The following is a 16,801-nucleotide window of genomic DNA, read 5'->3' on the forward strand; positions in this document are numbered from 1 at the left end:
AAGGATACAACTGTTTAAAAAGCAACAATCAAAAAGGTAAGTAACAAAGAATACAACAGGCAAAAAGAGATTAAAAAAAACCTAAAAAACTAAAAAGAGGAGGGGGTGTTCTCCTGGAGACTGTGCTCTTAATGAGAAGTCTTTCTGTCTTCGCCCAGTTTCGAGAGCTCGGCTTGCTGTTTCCCCGAGGCCCTGCGTTGGCGCGCCCGTCTGTGCTGCTCCCAGTGCCCGTGGGCAAGCAGATCGCGCCCCCTCCCAGCACAGAGTTCCTGCCAGAAAGGCGGGGGGGGGGGGGGGGGGCAGGTTGGGGGGCGGGGGTCGCGCTCCGGCTCCCTGCAGCTGCGCACTCCGCCTCGGGGGCGGGGTCACCCGCCGTCTCCCGGCGCCGGGCGCTCCGCAGCTCCGTGCAGCCGCGCGCTCCGCCCCGGGTGGGCGCTCCGCAGGCGGGCGCCGGGAAGACTGCGGAACAGCCGCGCCCCTGCTCCGTGTCCAAACTCAGCTCCTTGTTTGTTCTGGCGGCGCGAATTTTGCGAGGCACCGGGGCAGAAGTATTCTGTCTGATGCTGGTGGCTTTTTGGCGTCTTTGTCTTTTGAAGAGGACAGTGTTCTGTGGGAGCCCCGCAGGTGCTCTGGTTGGCTGAGTGGGTCCGCAGATGTGAGTCTTGGTGTGTCTGTGGGAGAGGGTGAGCTAGGTGCGTCCTCCTACTCCGCCATCTTGGCCTCCTTCCCCCTCAGATATTTTTGATCTGCATTTGGTTGAATCCAAAGTCATGGAAACGGCGGATACAGAGGGCAACTGTATACTCTTCCCCCAGCCTTTTCCCATCCCTCTTAGGGCAGGGAACAGTAATGTGAATAAACAGTCACGAGCCACTCAACTGTCACAGTGTCCCCAAAGGTCAACAGGCAAAATAAAATCTAACATGAGGTAATGGCTCTGTCTTCCCCCCCAGCAGGCTTGTAATTTCCTTGGCAAGGAAATGGATCATTTGACTTTCTAAAATGCCTCCACGGTCCCTAGCACAGCACTGGCCCTGTAATACGCCTTAAATAAAAACCTGATTCACTGATTTATCGATACAATAAGCAGCTGAGTTAACATGTGCATGGGGTGATGCCGGGGAGCATAACTGAGCAAATAAGTCCCCAGGAAGAGATACTTCATGAGAACTCCCACGTAACAAAGATACGTGCTTACAATAAAATTCTCTTAATTCCATTTCCTTCATGTTTTTACTTGCAAATTGAATATTTTGTTAATGTATTTTCACAGGCACGCCAGACCATTTGTCCTGACCTGTAAACAGTGCTGTCGCTGCTCTTTCTTAGCTCAGCCTCACTCTGAGCCTTACAACCCTCTGATGTCCCAAAGCAGAGCAGGCAGGAGGGGGCTGGCGGCGTCTCTCAGGCACCCCTGGGCAGGGGAGGAGATTTGGGAAGCTGTTGGCAGGGCTGTGATGAAGAACGAGATGCAGGAGTCCAGTGTTTCTCATGTGGGACAGCAAAGGACTCGAAATCTGTTTCCTAAGCATTAAGTGCTTCAGGAGTGCCCTCCCTCGAAGCCCCATTTTGCTGTTATGACACCTAAGACGCATTTCAAACTTGAGAATACATTCAGCGGTTTCATTCAGAGGAGTGCGTTTGCTGGCATTGAACATACCACTCAAAAACTGGTGCCAAATGGAAGTCAAACAATTCTTCAGCTAAGCTTCTTGCCTCTGCAGATCACCATGATAGATGTCTAGGACCCCGAGAAACTAACTTGTTCAATTTAATCCTCTGTGCAAACCACCTAGAATACCAGCTTGCCATTGTATGTATGTATCTGCGTACATATACCTTCCCACACATACATGACACATCCATGTTTACATATGTATACATATGTCTACCTGCATATGTATACACACAGAGTATATATACTGTATATATTATACCTTATAGGTATTTATATAATAACCTTCTGATTTTTCTTGTTTGTTTAATTTTCAGACAGTTCTCATTGCAAGCCTGCATCGTGGACAAAATCAGCTCTTTGAGGTGTGGTTTTAGGTGTGATGGAAATGCCCTCAGTTTCCTGAAATTCCCTCTGCTCAACCGCTCATAGGTGAGTGAAAGCTCTTTAACAGAAGCAAACGTTTTATTTACAAAAGTCCGTGTCTTAAAATACAGAGTTGAGTTGGTCATTTCTAACTCCTTCGTACAAAAGAAAAATGATGGCTGAAAGTGAATTCTCTGTTTGGGGGAGGGAAGGCTACAAAGGGCTGAGATCTTGAGGGCACTGGGTACCATGACGCAGTGTGGAGGAGGATGGAGTATCCCCAAGGGGACCAAGAAGCTTAAAAAAAGGAAAGGTCAGAGCTGCCAAGCAGCAGCTGCATGGATTTCACAGTTGTGTCAGGTTCTTTGAGAAAATGTAAGTTCTCTTATTTCAGACTTTCTACAGAACAGCCTTACTGAAAGAATTCTGATGTGTTTTGCCTTCTGCTAATTGCTTATTACACAGAACTGTCCTAATGCCATAGTTCTGGGGTTTTTCTCCTTGTTCACTGCTTTCAGGAAAGAAAAAAAAATGTTAGTGATTGGTGTGATTTTGATTTCTACATGCACACCACAGATTTGTGGGTTTGCTCACTCCTCTGCAACAAATTCTGCAAATGAACTGAAGAATCCTCATTCCCTGGTAGCGCCGCTGGAAAGTGCAACCGTGTGCTTTTGCACCTGCATTGGGAAACCAGGGCCACTTCCCTCCCTCCCTCTCACCCACTTTCCCATCAAATCTCAGCCCCGATCTTTATAAATAACTGATGCCAAGGGCCGGAGGCCTTTAAGAACAAAACACAGCATAAGAAAGCCAAGACATATAACTGCCGCAGGGCCTCTGCGCTTTCTCCTTCCACAAATGTCTCCGAGTGTAGATGTCAGAGACATCCAGGGAACTTGGTTAGAAAGTCTTGGCCCAGTTCTGTTTCCAGGACTTTATTGGTTTCTCTCTCCTTCTCTCTTCATCTCTCTCTGTGCTTTTCTCTCTTTCCGCTTCTCAGACAGCCTGCGCCTCTGTCTGTCTCACTGTGGCTTTCTGATAATCTTCCTCATCTTCCAGCTCTCAGCTTGTCCAGTTGCAAACTCTTAACCCACAATGTCTGGAATTGACTTCTGCCTTACCGACACCTCTGGAGTTTAGAGATCAGCTCCAAAGGGGCACAGTCATAGGAAACGAGACACGAGCGAGCCAAGCACATTCTAGGCATGTCCTAGATGTTACCTCTATTTTTCTTTCCATGGTACGAACTAAGAAATGGAATGCATATGTAGACTATAAAAAATAGAATATGTATTTGCATTAAAATTAGTATTTAATGGCCACAGAGTATAAAATCAATCAACAGTTACCACAAAGTCAGTCTTTCCCAAAAGACTCCAGGATGTCCCCTCTCCCCGCTGTGTGGCTCCGCTTGGATCCCACTGCCCAGTCTGCACAGATGGAGTCGGGGCCATGACATCTGTGACCTCACAATCACAGCCCAGTGGCTCACAGCATCTGTGAGCAAATCATCCTTCTGTTACTGCACTCTGAAATTTTTTTAAGGTTAGCCATTTGACAAATCCTCGTGGAATTACCCCATTTTGAAGAATAATTCTGGTGATGTTATGCCCAAGTGATTTTTTTTTCTACTTCATTTAAAATATTCTCACAATCTTTTTTTTTCTCCTTTTAACTTTTTGTTTTTCCACTTTCACATTTTTTTAGCTCTTAATTCTTCCTTATCCTCAATTCCATCTTGAAGAACAGTTTAAGGTTTCCATCTCATTACTTTCTATCATTTTGCTTAAACCTTTTGCTGCTTCTCTACTAATGTTTTCAGGATTTGGTATCAGCTCTCATTTTAAATTGAACCTCTTTTGTCTGAAACTTCAAAGTTGAGCTTTAATGTTGAACTTTCTTATTCTTAACTCTGCTGTGTTTCTGGGAATATGAGTTAATATCATAATCTCAATTTAACTTTTCTTATCTTAACATTTTCTTCTCACACATTTTTAGAATTTATTTTCCCAATTGCTCCCCTTCTCTCATTCTTTTCTATACCACGTCATAATATTTGGTGAGAAACTTGGTCCACTCTCGTGTAAATTGCATAATGAATCTAAATTATAAAAGATAAAGTAAAATAAGGGAAGGGGAAGGTTTTACTGCAAGAGCTCTCCTTATATTTCCTTCTCTGGCTTTTCCAAACAGATTTCCTAGACTTCACATCTCATGATAATGAGTGTTAAGCAGACACACTCTAAGACACCCAGTTTACCTTATGTGTTAACTCTTACAAGATTTAAGTTCTCTCCGATAGGCTTTCCATCTGGCCATCCAAGCCTCATGCAGAAAGAGGCGCGTCTTGACACTTAGCTCTGCTCATGTTGCACACACAGAACAACAGCCTGGGGGTTCTGCCAATTCAAAGCGCAGGCAAGGTCCTCGATCCATTGCCCCTGGCCTGAAACCTGGGGACACCAGGTGAGAGTGAACCTTCTGGTGGTTACTTGTGATTAGGAACCCAGTAGAGGCACCAGAGACAGATTCTAGTTACACTTGTAAGAGCAATGGATTTTCTGGGTTGTGCCAGTTTCCTTCTCAGAAGAGTCCCCCAGGAGTCGTCCGTGTGTCGGAGTCCACTGACTCTTTTCACTCATAAGGAGGGTTAAGGCCATCAAGCTTCTAATGAAAACTGTACCCAAATTCTTGCACACGGGTGTCTTACTTTTACTTGGAACTGTATTAGACAATCCCACGGTGGAAAATATATCAGACCCTAAAGAGAGGAGAGGAGAGAAACATGTCACATCCGGCCCCGCTTGGTGGCTCTCTCTAGAAAAATGCCAAGATCTCAGCTGAGTGCAGATGTTTGCTCTAAAGGAGGACAGCTTAGTGTTCCGGGGAGAAGAGGATTTATGAAAGGCAACCCCATCTACCAGGACCTAGATGATAACCAGGTTATTATTCCTCATGTCCCACTCTTTGTCTCCCCTATGGGACCTGCCGTGCAGTTGTGTTTTATCATGGGCCTGACTTGAATTTCCATCATGGCCAATGGCATGGAGCATTCTCCTGGTGCTGCTTGGCCATTTGTGCATCTTCTTGAATGAAGTGTCTGTTCAAATTGTTTGCACATTTTAATTGGGGTTTTTGTCTTATTACCGAGTTGGAAGAGTTCTTAATACATTCTTAACATGAGTGATTTGCTAAATACATGATTTGAAAACATATTTTCCAACCTGTGGCTTTTCAGTTTATTAAAAATCCAGAGAGGGTGTATATTTTGGCCAGAATCCACAACAAGCCAGCTTGATTCTAATTTCACCATTATTTCCAACAAGGAGTAACAGAGGCAGAGTTCCCTCTGTAGAAAATTTATGGAATATTTAGGAAACATACCATGGATGAGGGGCTCATAGCGGGGTGATAAGAATCGGTAAGCATCGTGTTGCCTCTTAAGAAGGAACCCCTGGAGAAGATTACCAGCCCCAAGTGTTAATAGTGATCCTTTTGTTTTTTTAAACAGTTTGTAATGTAATGAATAAATCTTATTTTTTTTTTAAAAAAGCCCTCAATGCACTAAAATATTGACTCTACATGTAAACAAATTTAAGCTTTAACAGAATGCAAAAAAAGTAGCTTTTCAAAAATTTCAGTGGGCTGGTTCCTATGAACAATAGTTTATACATAAGTACGGATTTTGCTACATTAACAAAATCAGTCGTTCAAGACCATAACAATGACCTCGAAGTTGTTCTCATTTCCGCAGGGTCATAACCCGCAATCCATGAAGGGTATTGATATATTTGTGCTGATCCATTTATATTCTTGTACTTCATTCCCCCTGAAGTAACTGGCAGGGCATAGCTGGGGATGCAAAGTGACATGGATTCAATCTACACCTTTGGCCTAATGCTTCTAACCTACTTACTGGATTTTTTTTCCCCTCCAAAAACAAAATTTGTTAAAATGTTTTCTAATGCTCTGAAAGAACTTACATTCACAGTAACTGATTTATTTAAGAGAGTCCACAAATTAATTACTGGGGAAAATCCTATTTCCTAAATAATTAACTATAAAGGATATTGGAACTTATGATTTAGCAAGAAATTGTCACATTACAAAGAGAGATTTTACAATACATTCATTTTTTCCTCCTTGACTGAGACCAATGTGTATTTTTTCAATTTTATAGGTGCAAGTTGCTTTTTAAGTCTCTGCAATGCTCTCTAATTTTATAAAATTTTATTTAAAAACCTAAAAAAAGAAAAAGCACCTGGGTACCTAACACAAGAACTGATCCAGGAGTTCTCTGCTTACTGGGCCTGATGGTTGACTGGTCATTGCTTTTATCCACAATATTGGCGTGGTTCCAGCTGCCTAGATGCAAAGGATAGCCCATCACAAGTTTTAAAAGGGCAGCTCATTGCTTCCTTCCACCGAATTTGTAGACTCATTAATTTATTATACAGTCTGTCTGAAACCTGTGCCACTGTTTGGGCCTCCTCAAGCTTATGGGTCATTAGAACTACACGCAGACTTTGGATGTGGCTATTCCTCAGATGACCCCAGGTCTACTTTTTTGTTGTTTAGTTATGTTTTTCTTTATTAAAATTATATATGCCTACGTTTTAAATATTTTCATAATGTGGTTACATGAACTAGTCATTTCTCTGATCAATTCCTTTGCCCCATTTCCTTCTCTCCATAAGCAGCCACATTCAATTATTTCTTTTGTTGTTGTTGTTTGCAATGTCTTGTCTGTTAAGTTTGATATTGGATGCATAGTTGCTACATTATTCTTTATACTATTTCTGTGGCTGAAATATTCCATAACAGATTTAAAAAAAAAAACCATTAGAAAGGTCTACATGGAAGGGTAATATTTGACAGTTGTCTAAGACCATCTTCTACTTGCCTGATGAACAGAGGCTGATACAGTGATGTACATCAAGGGGTACAAATAGAAGAATCTGATCCTTCATCTTCTCCAGGGGATCATGTACCACTGTCTTTGTGTGCCTGGGTCCCCCTTCTAGTAACTAAATTTTTTTACAAAGTGCTGTAAAGATGCCTATGGATTTGAGGCCAGTTGAAATTGTAACAGTCTGATCTCCTTTCTTATAAGTAAGTAATCTGAGGCCCAGAGAAGTGAGTTTATTAGCTCAAGACAAAACTAGATGAGATATAACTGAAAGACCCAAACCCAGGACTTCTGAGTTAGTAGCCTTTCTGCTATACTGTGGCGACATCTACAGATTTGCCCTCCACCATTCAGCTTCCCCTCATCCATCTAGCAACATCACTCTGACCACCTTGTTCTTTCTTTTTCACTGAAGTACAGTTAATTTGTAATATTATGTAAGTATTAGGTGTAGAGCATAAAGATTCGGTATTTTTGCATTTTATACTCCATTAATCATTATTACAAAATAATGGCTGTAATTTGCTCTGCTATCTATTATATCCTTGTTGTTTATCTATACTGTATGTAGTAATTTATCTCTCTTAATCCCATACTCCTAATGTGCCCCTCCACCTCCCTCTTCCCACTGGTAAGCGCTAGTTTGTTTTCTGTATCTGTGAGTCTGTTTCTGTTTTGATATATACTTTTGTTTGTATTATATTTTAGATTTTGCATGTAAGTGATATCATACAGTATATGTCTTTCTCTTTCTGACTTATTTCACTAAGCTTAGTATTCTCTAGTTTCATCCACGTTGCTTCTGATGGAAAAGTTTGATTCTTTTTATGGCTGAGTAATATTCCTGTGTGTGTGTGTGTGTGTACACATACATACATACCAAGTCTTCTTTATTGACTTGTCTGTTGATCGACACTTGGGTTGCTTTCATTTCTTGTCTGTTATAACTAGTGCTTCTATGAACATTGGGGTGCAAGTATCTTTTCCAATCAGTGTTTTCAACTGTTCCAGATACATACCCAGGAATGGAATTGCTAGGTTAATGGTAGCTCTGTTTTAAGTTTGAGCAACCTCCATACAATTTTCCATAGTGGCTGTACCAATTCACATTCCCACCAACAGTGTACAAATATTCCCTGTTCTCCTAACCATTTATTATTTGTAGACATTTTGATGGTACCAGTCTAACAGGTATGAAGTGATATTCCATTGTTTGGATTTGCTTTTCTCTTGTAATTGGCAACAGTGAGCATCTTTGCTATTCTGACTGGTTGATTTCCATTATTCTATCTCCAAGATCACTTATGCGTTCTTCTGTATGACTTTGTCGGCTATTCATTCCTTCTAGTGTGTTTATCTCAGCTTTTGAATTCTTCATTTCTGATTGGGTCTTTTTATATTCTAGTTTCTTGTTAGTGTTCCTTATTTTGGTAGATGATAATATTTTACAATATCTTCCAAGATAGGATTCATTCAAAGTAAATTTTTGAGAACTCATGCCTGTAAGAATGACTTTACTTTTTTCATACTCACTTGATGATTTCTAATCTATAATTCTATACTCAGAAAAATTATGTCTTTCAGAATTTTGCTTTCTAACTTCCAAGGTCATAGAAAATTCATAAGATTCCTGATCCTTTGTTTGTGATTTTTATTTTTAATTTTTCTAGGACTCATTGCTCAACAGGAATTTCTGTGACCCATAAATGTTAGCCACACATATAGTTTTAAAGGTTCAGTAGCTCCATTTAAAACATTTTTTAAAATAGGTGAAATTTAATATTTTACTTAATCAAATATATCCAGAATATTACCATTTTAATAAATAATAACATAAAACACAATGTACTTTACAATGTTTTTTTTAATCCAAGTTTTTTTAAATCTGCAAAACCTGCATTGATAGTGTATGTCAGTTTGAAGTAGCTACATGTCAAGTATTCAATAGCCACGTATGGGTAGTGATACTGGACAGTGCAATTCAGAAAGGATTTAGAATAAGTTCTTTGCTTCCAGTGTTACAGTATGTCTTAATGATTCACCTTGGTGAGGGCCAAATTTCACCCATTTTTCTAGGCCTGTTTTCTTGACAGTTAATGTGCATCAATCCTGAAAAAAATCATTTAAATTATTGCCTTGATAATTCCTCTTTCCCTACACTTCCTTCTTTGTCTCTTTCTGAACCTTCTGTTATTCAGGTAATGTGTCTGCTGTGCTAGTCCTCTTATTTATTCTTCTGTTTTCCCATTTCTTTTTCTTAGTTCTGCTTTCTGGGAAATTTATTGAATTTTATTTTCAACACTTCTGTGTTTCTATTCCTTTTCTCTATCATATTTTTAATTTTGAGAAACTCTGTTTCCTGCATGACCATTTTAACTGCATATGTTCTTGTTTCATGATTGATAATAGCCTCATTAGCTCTTTAAGGATGTTCCTAATGGCATGTTTAAGTCATCTCCTTTCTGTATAATTGGTTTCCTCCAAGTTTCTTTTTTCCCTTCATTTGTTTAGTCTTGATTTTTTCTTATGTAAGAAGCTTTCCTCAATTATCTGGCAACTCTCAGTTATCCATATTTAAGAGTAAGAAATTAAGAGTTGACTCATTGAGTGTATGAGTTAAGCCTCTCAAACATTAACTTGACTGTAGAGTGAGGTGACAGACTCATTTAATTGGAGAACCAGTGGTGTTGGTACATTTAAAGCTTTCCTCTTGGATTAGTCAGATTCTCCAGAGAAGATTCATCTATTCTCCTGTTCTAAGGGTAAAAGACTTGCTGTTAATTCTAGGAGCCAAGTAAGAGAGCAGGACTAGAGATTATTAGTGTCATATGTGCCCACATTTACTTAATCGAATTGTGATCGGTATGGGATTTCCATTTTCAATAGCAGCTGGTGTCCCCCATTTCAAAAACCTACTGTTTTACCCACTGAAAAAAACCAAATCTTTAGTATTCTGCTGCGGTAGGGGAAGCTGTATTAGTTTTGCACTCTTTAGAAGTTCTTTTACTGTGTTCCACTTCGGTGTGGTGCTGTAAACATATATTGAGAAATGCTGTATAAATAAGCAATGTCTTTAGTTCCATATTAATCAATTAATTACATCACTGTGTAAAAGTTTGGCATTTGGAAAACTAGTTGGGGCCAGAATAGTTGTCAAAAGTATTTACGTGTGAATGTTCACTGTGTCTTCAGCATGCTTTGTCTGGTCAGATAGAGGCAGCCTAGCTAACCACAACCAGCTAGCGTGACGTGTGTGCTACCTCTGAACTTTAAGTTCAGCAAGTTTACATCTCACAGGATGGGGCTGCCACCCTCCTGCCCCACTCCCAGCGCCCACCCAGCAGGCAGTAGATCTTGAAATCATTCCTGATGTCTCAACAATAAATTATACCTTGTGAAGGAGTTTCAAGGTTTATCCATCAATGTCTATATTCATATTACTTTTGAAAAGAAGTGTTTTTTTTGAAGAGTCTAAATATTTAGATATGTCATAGTAAGGAATACAATTCATATAAGTGAGTGTTTTTCTTCAAAAAGTAATTTCTAAGGGAAACATGACATCCTTCTTACTATTATTTGTTATCAATAACAGCTTAATCTAATCCTGTTCTTTATGCTTATAGAATACCTTTTCTAATACTTTCTGAATTCTAAATCTCAAAGCAAGATTGGTTGTAAATACTTACATACAACTTTTTATCTTCCAAGTACTTTAGCCTCACAAGCCTGAAAGATTTTTAAATATAGCTCCACTTTGCCTGGTATTTTGTTTCTGCTGGCTACTGTGTGCCTCTGATGTGGTAGTGATAAATCTAGGTAAATTTTCCTATGCTTCATTAGAGCAAGAGAGACCATGTCTGGAGCCAAAATGTGGATCAGCCAAAAGCCATTGTGAAAACAAGTGAATCTCTACTCAGCAAGAAAAATGAGCAAACTATTGATAGACAAAACCCTGGTGGATCTCAGGGACATTATGCTGAGTGCAAAGTCCACCCCCAAAAGGTCATATACTGTTTGATTGCATTTGTATGGCATTCCAAAAATAATGAAATTATAGAGACAAGAAGCAATTCATAATTGTCAAGGGTTGGGGTAGTCAGGGAGGGAGATGGGTGTGACTACAAAGGTATAACAAGAAGGGAGTCTTTGTGGTGATGGAATAGTTTTATGTTTTGATTGCACTGGGGCTTACATGAATCTACATATGTGATAAAATGACATAAAACGATATACACACTGGGTACCAATTTTAAGTTCCTGGTTTTGATAATATATTGTAATTATGTAAGATGGAACCATTGGGGGAAACTGGATGAAGTTACCTAAAACACTCTGTACTATCTTTGCAATTTCCTGTGAATTTATAATAATTGCAAAATAAAAAAAATTTTAAATAATAAATCAATTTTTAGTAATTAAAACTTAAATGCATGAAACATAGACATTAGAAATTCCTTTGAAATGTGCCATCAGTTGTGGATAAATTGACTAATATTGTATCTAGAAAGAGAAGTAACAAAACTCCAAACTTCTAGGTAGGAACAAATTTTTTTTTAATTTCACTACATCATGGTCCCCATTACCATGGTGCAATTCATTTATACAGTTTAAGAATCTCTGTATCAGAATGTCTATATTAAATTTGGTTTCATGAGTTTTCTGAATTTGTGCCTCTTTTTTTTGGTTTATTTTCTTGCTGTTGAAATGGTGAGGTTTTTGAAGGCTTTAAACTTGAATATTTGTATTCCGTAATGTGGCATCTTAGGATCCTGCACTTTTTAATTTATTATTTGTCATACAGTTTTATTACTCCTTGAAAGATTGTTTTCTTTTTCTTATTGTTTTGAGCTAAAGACTGTTAAAAATGGCAGCAAGCAGTCGTTCAGAATAATAACAACATTTTATGGAGAAGTTTGGAACCTTTATTCCATGCAGAAAAGTTATTCTGAAGTTTTAATGATACCCCCATCAATCATTATAATTATGTTATTGTTTGAACCTGCACCACTGGAAAACAACGCATGATATTTTCCCAAATCAAATTTTAATGAATAACAACCTGATATTTATTACATTGTTATTCTTGTAGCTTTGATTTAAACTTGAACCACATCAATCGTATATCTATCTGATAACTAAAGACATTCCCAGCTTAAAAACTGACTGTATTCCCTGTATAAATTGATTTTTAAACATGAAACTTACTCTCTCATAGCAACACTGTTACTTATACTTGACTCACAGATTAATCCACAAAGTCAGATTTAAAGCCATAGGTAGATGAATTATCATTAGAATGGACCTGTCTGCTATCATTAAGCTCTTTTGTTGATGTTTCAAAAATCAAAGAAATGTATAGTTTTCTCACTAAGATGTGTTCAAACAAAGCAAACTGCCTCTCATATTTTCTCATATTCTGTTCTCTGTGTAACTTTCAAAAATCTTCCAGTCTTGTTCACACTTTGTTCAATTCTGGCCTCACTGTGCTGACCTCTAACTTTCACCGGAGGTAAGGCTTCCAGCCCAAACCCCTGACTCTGGGCAAGATCGCCAGGCAAGGCCAGAGGTCAACTTGCCTCTTTCTGTCTCATTTTCTTCGCCAGTTATCAAATCACTGGCTCAGCTCGAAATGCACCCTTTGATACCTGCTCTGTAATAAATGATGAAACCTCTTGAACACTTCTCCTTTAGAGTGAGCAGTGTTCCAAGGATGTTGGGGGTACAGTGCCTCTTCTGGGGTGTCTGCAGCTTGGGGTCCTCGGCGTAGGTGTGAGGACCTACAGGGCTCTGCCAGAGACACCTCCCAGAGTGCTGCCTGGACCACCTGGCAGCCTCCACCTGGCATGAACTTTTTGCAGAAACCTGCACCCCTCAAAGGCTGCCCGCTAGCAAAAGTGTTGCAGGAACCTCACACCCAAGTTCGCTCTGGAGCACCTCCATCCCCATGCCCTTCTTGTGCCCTGGGAGATTCCTACTGAGCATAGAACCCTCACCACTCTGCAGTCCATGCCACCAAATCACCTGTCCCTCCCTGCACTCCAGAGGTTGCCACGTGTCAGGCCAGCTCCTGCAGATCAGCTCCTGCTGAGCCAAAACTGTACACTTCTCTACTGTCCCAGGGAGGAGGGGGACCAGGAGAATGGGCAAAATGAAGAACTGTACCTGAAGATGCAGTTAGTCCTAAAAGTAGGGTGACACTCAGGCATATTTGTACATCGTTACCCTCTTCTTCCTGCCCAAGAACAAAGAAGCTGATATATCTGGGAAAAGAAGACTCAAAGGGAGTTTGCCTGGGCTAAGATGAGGGAGCTGCCATTGGCATCCACATAGCTTGTCCAGCAGGCACTAAAGAGGTGGTGGTTACTGTGTTTAAGAGGGAATGTGGAGTGCCCTCCAAGAAGCACTGATGGTTCCCTGGTCCTTTTGAGGGGTGTCCTTGGATTGACTAGAGCAATATTTATTTCAAATGATGGATGTCTCGACTGCATGTGTATTTAAGGGGAGAGGAAGCTTTGTTTGGTCAAATCTATTGGCCTCCTTTAGCATTATTTATACAATACAATGTTGACTATCTATCCAGTCCCCAGGTAAGTCCACAATTTTCTTTGTGTTGTATCTTCTTTCAGTCCCAGAGCAGAAAAAGGACCTATGATGTGTCTCTAAGATTAAATAAAATCCCAATTAGACAACGAATTGGTCAATGATAAAAAATAATACAAGCAGAAATTTTTTAAATGCAGAATGTTTGAAGAGGGGAAGACCTGTTTAAGAACGCCTCAGTTTCCCATCACTAAAGGTGTCCCAGCAGAAGCTGGACAACAACTAACCTGGAAAACTGTAGAAAGGATGCAAATCACAGAGGTCATGTCAACCCATGTGGTCTGATTCTAAAAGCTGGGAGAAATTTAGACATTCAAATGATGAAAGTGTAGTTCATTAAGTTGTATTTTAGCCTATAACTCCACTTATTGTCTGTGTAGCACAGATGAAGGTTCATTCTTTTCCTAAGAGTCAGCCTAAGCCCTTCGATCAAAATGTAATTCGTGTACATGGAATAGACATTCAGAAAACATTAGATGCTGAGAAAACAGTGCACCAAAAATTCTAAAACACAAAGGGATGCCTACCCCTGAATTTTGACATTGACCTCTGGATATTATTCTATGGGATGAAGGTTTGGGATGGGAAATGGAAACATGAGTTAAGCTCTGAGGGAAATACTACTGTTTTTTATAAGCATTTGAATTAAAGCAAGGGCTTTTTAAAGAGTTTTAAAACAGCAGACAATGTGTATAATAGACAACAAAAGTTAAAAAAAAATTTAACTCCCAACATATTGTCTATTAAGTTTGATACTTAATTTTTTAACAGAAATAATTTCAACACAACCTTTTGAGATAAACTGCTAAAAGTTAAAGTTTCTTGTATTAGTTCAAAGGGTTAGACAGGAACTAATCGTAAATCATTTACATTTGAACTTTATTGTCTATGTCATCCATATATTTTTCAGAGTTCACCAGTGACCTGCCTTGGTATTTACAAAGCCCAGCACCTGCGTATGCTTAGAACTTTAGATTGCTGCAAGAGAAGATGTGATCACAGACTCAGAAGTGAGTTTGAATTCATTTTCTTTTGTAACAGTTATCCCTCTTTTGCAATTGGCTTCAAGCTTCTTGTTCTCCAAAATTCTCAGATGATGACATTTTATCTCTTTGTCTATTCAAGTGTGGCACGTTGGTATTCAATTCTACATGAAATTAAAATGTGTCCCCACTCTCCTATGGACATCTATTGCTTTTATAAATGTGTACATCTGTCATGAATAGGTGAGCACTGGTTCATCCTTGAATAGATGGTATTGATTCACTAAACCCTAAAGATTTTTGACCTTTTTAAATAGTGATTCCCACTGCACAAGATATTTTATAAAGTGACAGGGATTTCTGTGCGTTGAGATTAAATCAGTACCATTGAAACTGAGCATGTTTCCTAGGGAAATTGTTGACTACATAGTATTCAAAAATTGTATCATGTTAAATAAGGGACATTTTGACTAATTTCAGTTGTGCTTTTTCTGAAAAGGAAATAGTGTAAAAATAAAACTCTGTGCTATTAATTGAAACTAAAATCAGCAAAGGGATTAATAACTTAAGTTGATATTGATATAAATGAGCTGTAAAACTGAAAAATGCTTTTAGGTACAAAGGAGGGATTAAACCAGAAAGTAATTAGGCTATGAATGATCCAAACCACTATGTAGAATTAAGACTTGAAAGTATATGTGATTTAGAGTCAAAAAGACCTGAATTCTATTCCCATCCCTGCCACCTGGTAAAATTGACTTTCCCTCCAAACACACAGTTTCTTCTCAAAAAGAAAAGTATGGGTTGAATTAGATAATGGATAGAATCTTTTCTAGATTTGAAATCTGTGATTAACCAGGTCCACACTTCATTAAATAATAACCTATGGTACAGGTAGATTAATTTAAACAGAAGTTTTACACTTATTTATTCAAGCACTATTTATAAAGCAAGTATTGTGTAAAAAGCATTCTAATGGACATTTGAGATGCAAAGTTTGATAAAGGAAATTTGAGTTTGATATACCTGCACATCCTCCCAGCAGAGGTCTTCTGAAAATCTGTGAAAATGCAGGTACAGAGTTTTGGAGAAAGGTTGGACCAGAGGCTATAGACGTGTGGGTGATCAGCATGTACATCTCTTTTGCAATCCAAATGCTTTAGAATAGTACTACAGTAAGCATCAAGGGTCACATTTAGTGAAGTAACTCAAGGACCCATGGTCTCTTAAAGTGGCTGAATCTGATAGCACACAGCATTGCCATTGGTTCTTCATTCTCAAATACAAATGACCTTTCTTCTACTCTTTTCTGTATTCTCCTTAACTATCATACTTCTGTCTCCCATTTTAAAAGTCTTGCCATTACTATAATGATTTCTCAAAAGCATAAGTATTTCGAAAAGAAAGAGTTGTTTTAGTAACTAAAGGGATTGGGTTAACTGACAAAGGTGGAATGTCAGTCATCAGTGATAAGATTTTGAAGGAGGATTTCTATGAAAGGGGTAAGGCCAAGGCCTTAAAATTATATCATCCGGGTTGACATAAACTATGTCAATGTGAAGAGCACTCTTGAGTTTGCATTTGCAAGTTGCAGTAAATCATGCTGTTCTCAAGATCAACTTGGTCTCTTCCCATTTACTTCCACTTTTAATACTGACATACATGGGCAAATCACGTATATTCACTACACTGCTCAAGAATTTTCACTTTTCATGAAGGTTTACGTGCAAATATGATCAAAAATTATTTTCATATTTATTGGTACCACTACCAGATTGTTATTAATATATTCTTTATATTCAAATCAATATAGTAGAGTATAATTCCTTTTCCCTCTCTATATCTCTTGTTAAATCAATCTGTCTCTATCTCACTAAGCATTTAGTTAAATATTCTCAACAGAGTTTACCAGATAACTGAGAGTATAAGTGAGATTTATTCATTTATTAATTAAACACATAAATTGAGGTCCTAATATGTACTACATACAGCTTAACCTTTTAATGATATAAAACTGGGTATATCAAGAATACAAAGAGTTGCATCACTGTTTATAAAAATTACATTGAAAAGTTAAATACAGCCTAAAGGAAATAAATAGAAAATGAGTTAAATAATAAAATATTCATGAAGTGAAGTTCTCCACCATAAGTAAAATTGATATATATTTAATAACTAGGAAAATTTACATGATACACTGTTTTGAAAATGTATCATGTTACTTAAGCAAGTATATGTAAATAGTCAAATATATTAAAAATATTT

The 16,801-nt window shown here is 38.6% G+C and overlaps 1 long non-coding RNA gene across 1 annotated transcript; it reads left to right on the plus strand.

Annotated features, from left to right (window-relative positions):
* The first annotated feature begins 494 nt into the window (after positions 1 to 494).
* Positions 495 to 14,548, plus strand: LOC140697519 (uncharacterized). Its single transcript, XR_012074656.1, has 3 exons — positions 495 to 655; positions 1,993 to 2,107; positions 14,464 to 14,548. It is a non-coding gene; the product is annotated as an uncharacterized lncRNA (long non-coding RNA).
* Positions 14,549 to 16,801: the final 2,253 nt, after the last annotated feature.

This window comes from Vicugna pacos, chromosome 7 (genome assembly GCF_048564905.1).
Source record: "Vicugna pacos chromosome 7, VicPac4, whole genome shotgun sequence".
In the NCBI taxonomy this organism is placed as follows: Eukaryota; Metazoa; Chordata; class Mammalia; order Artiodactyla; family Camelidae; genus Vicugna; species Vicugna pacos.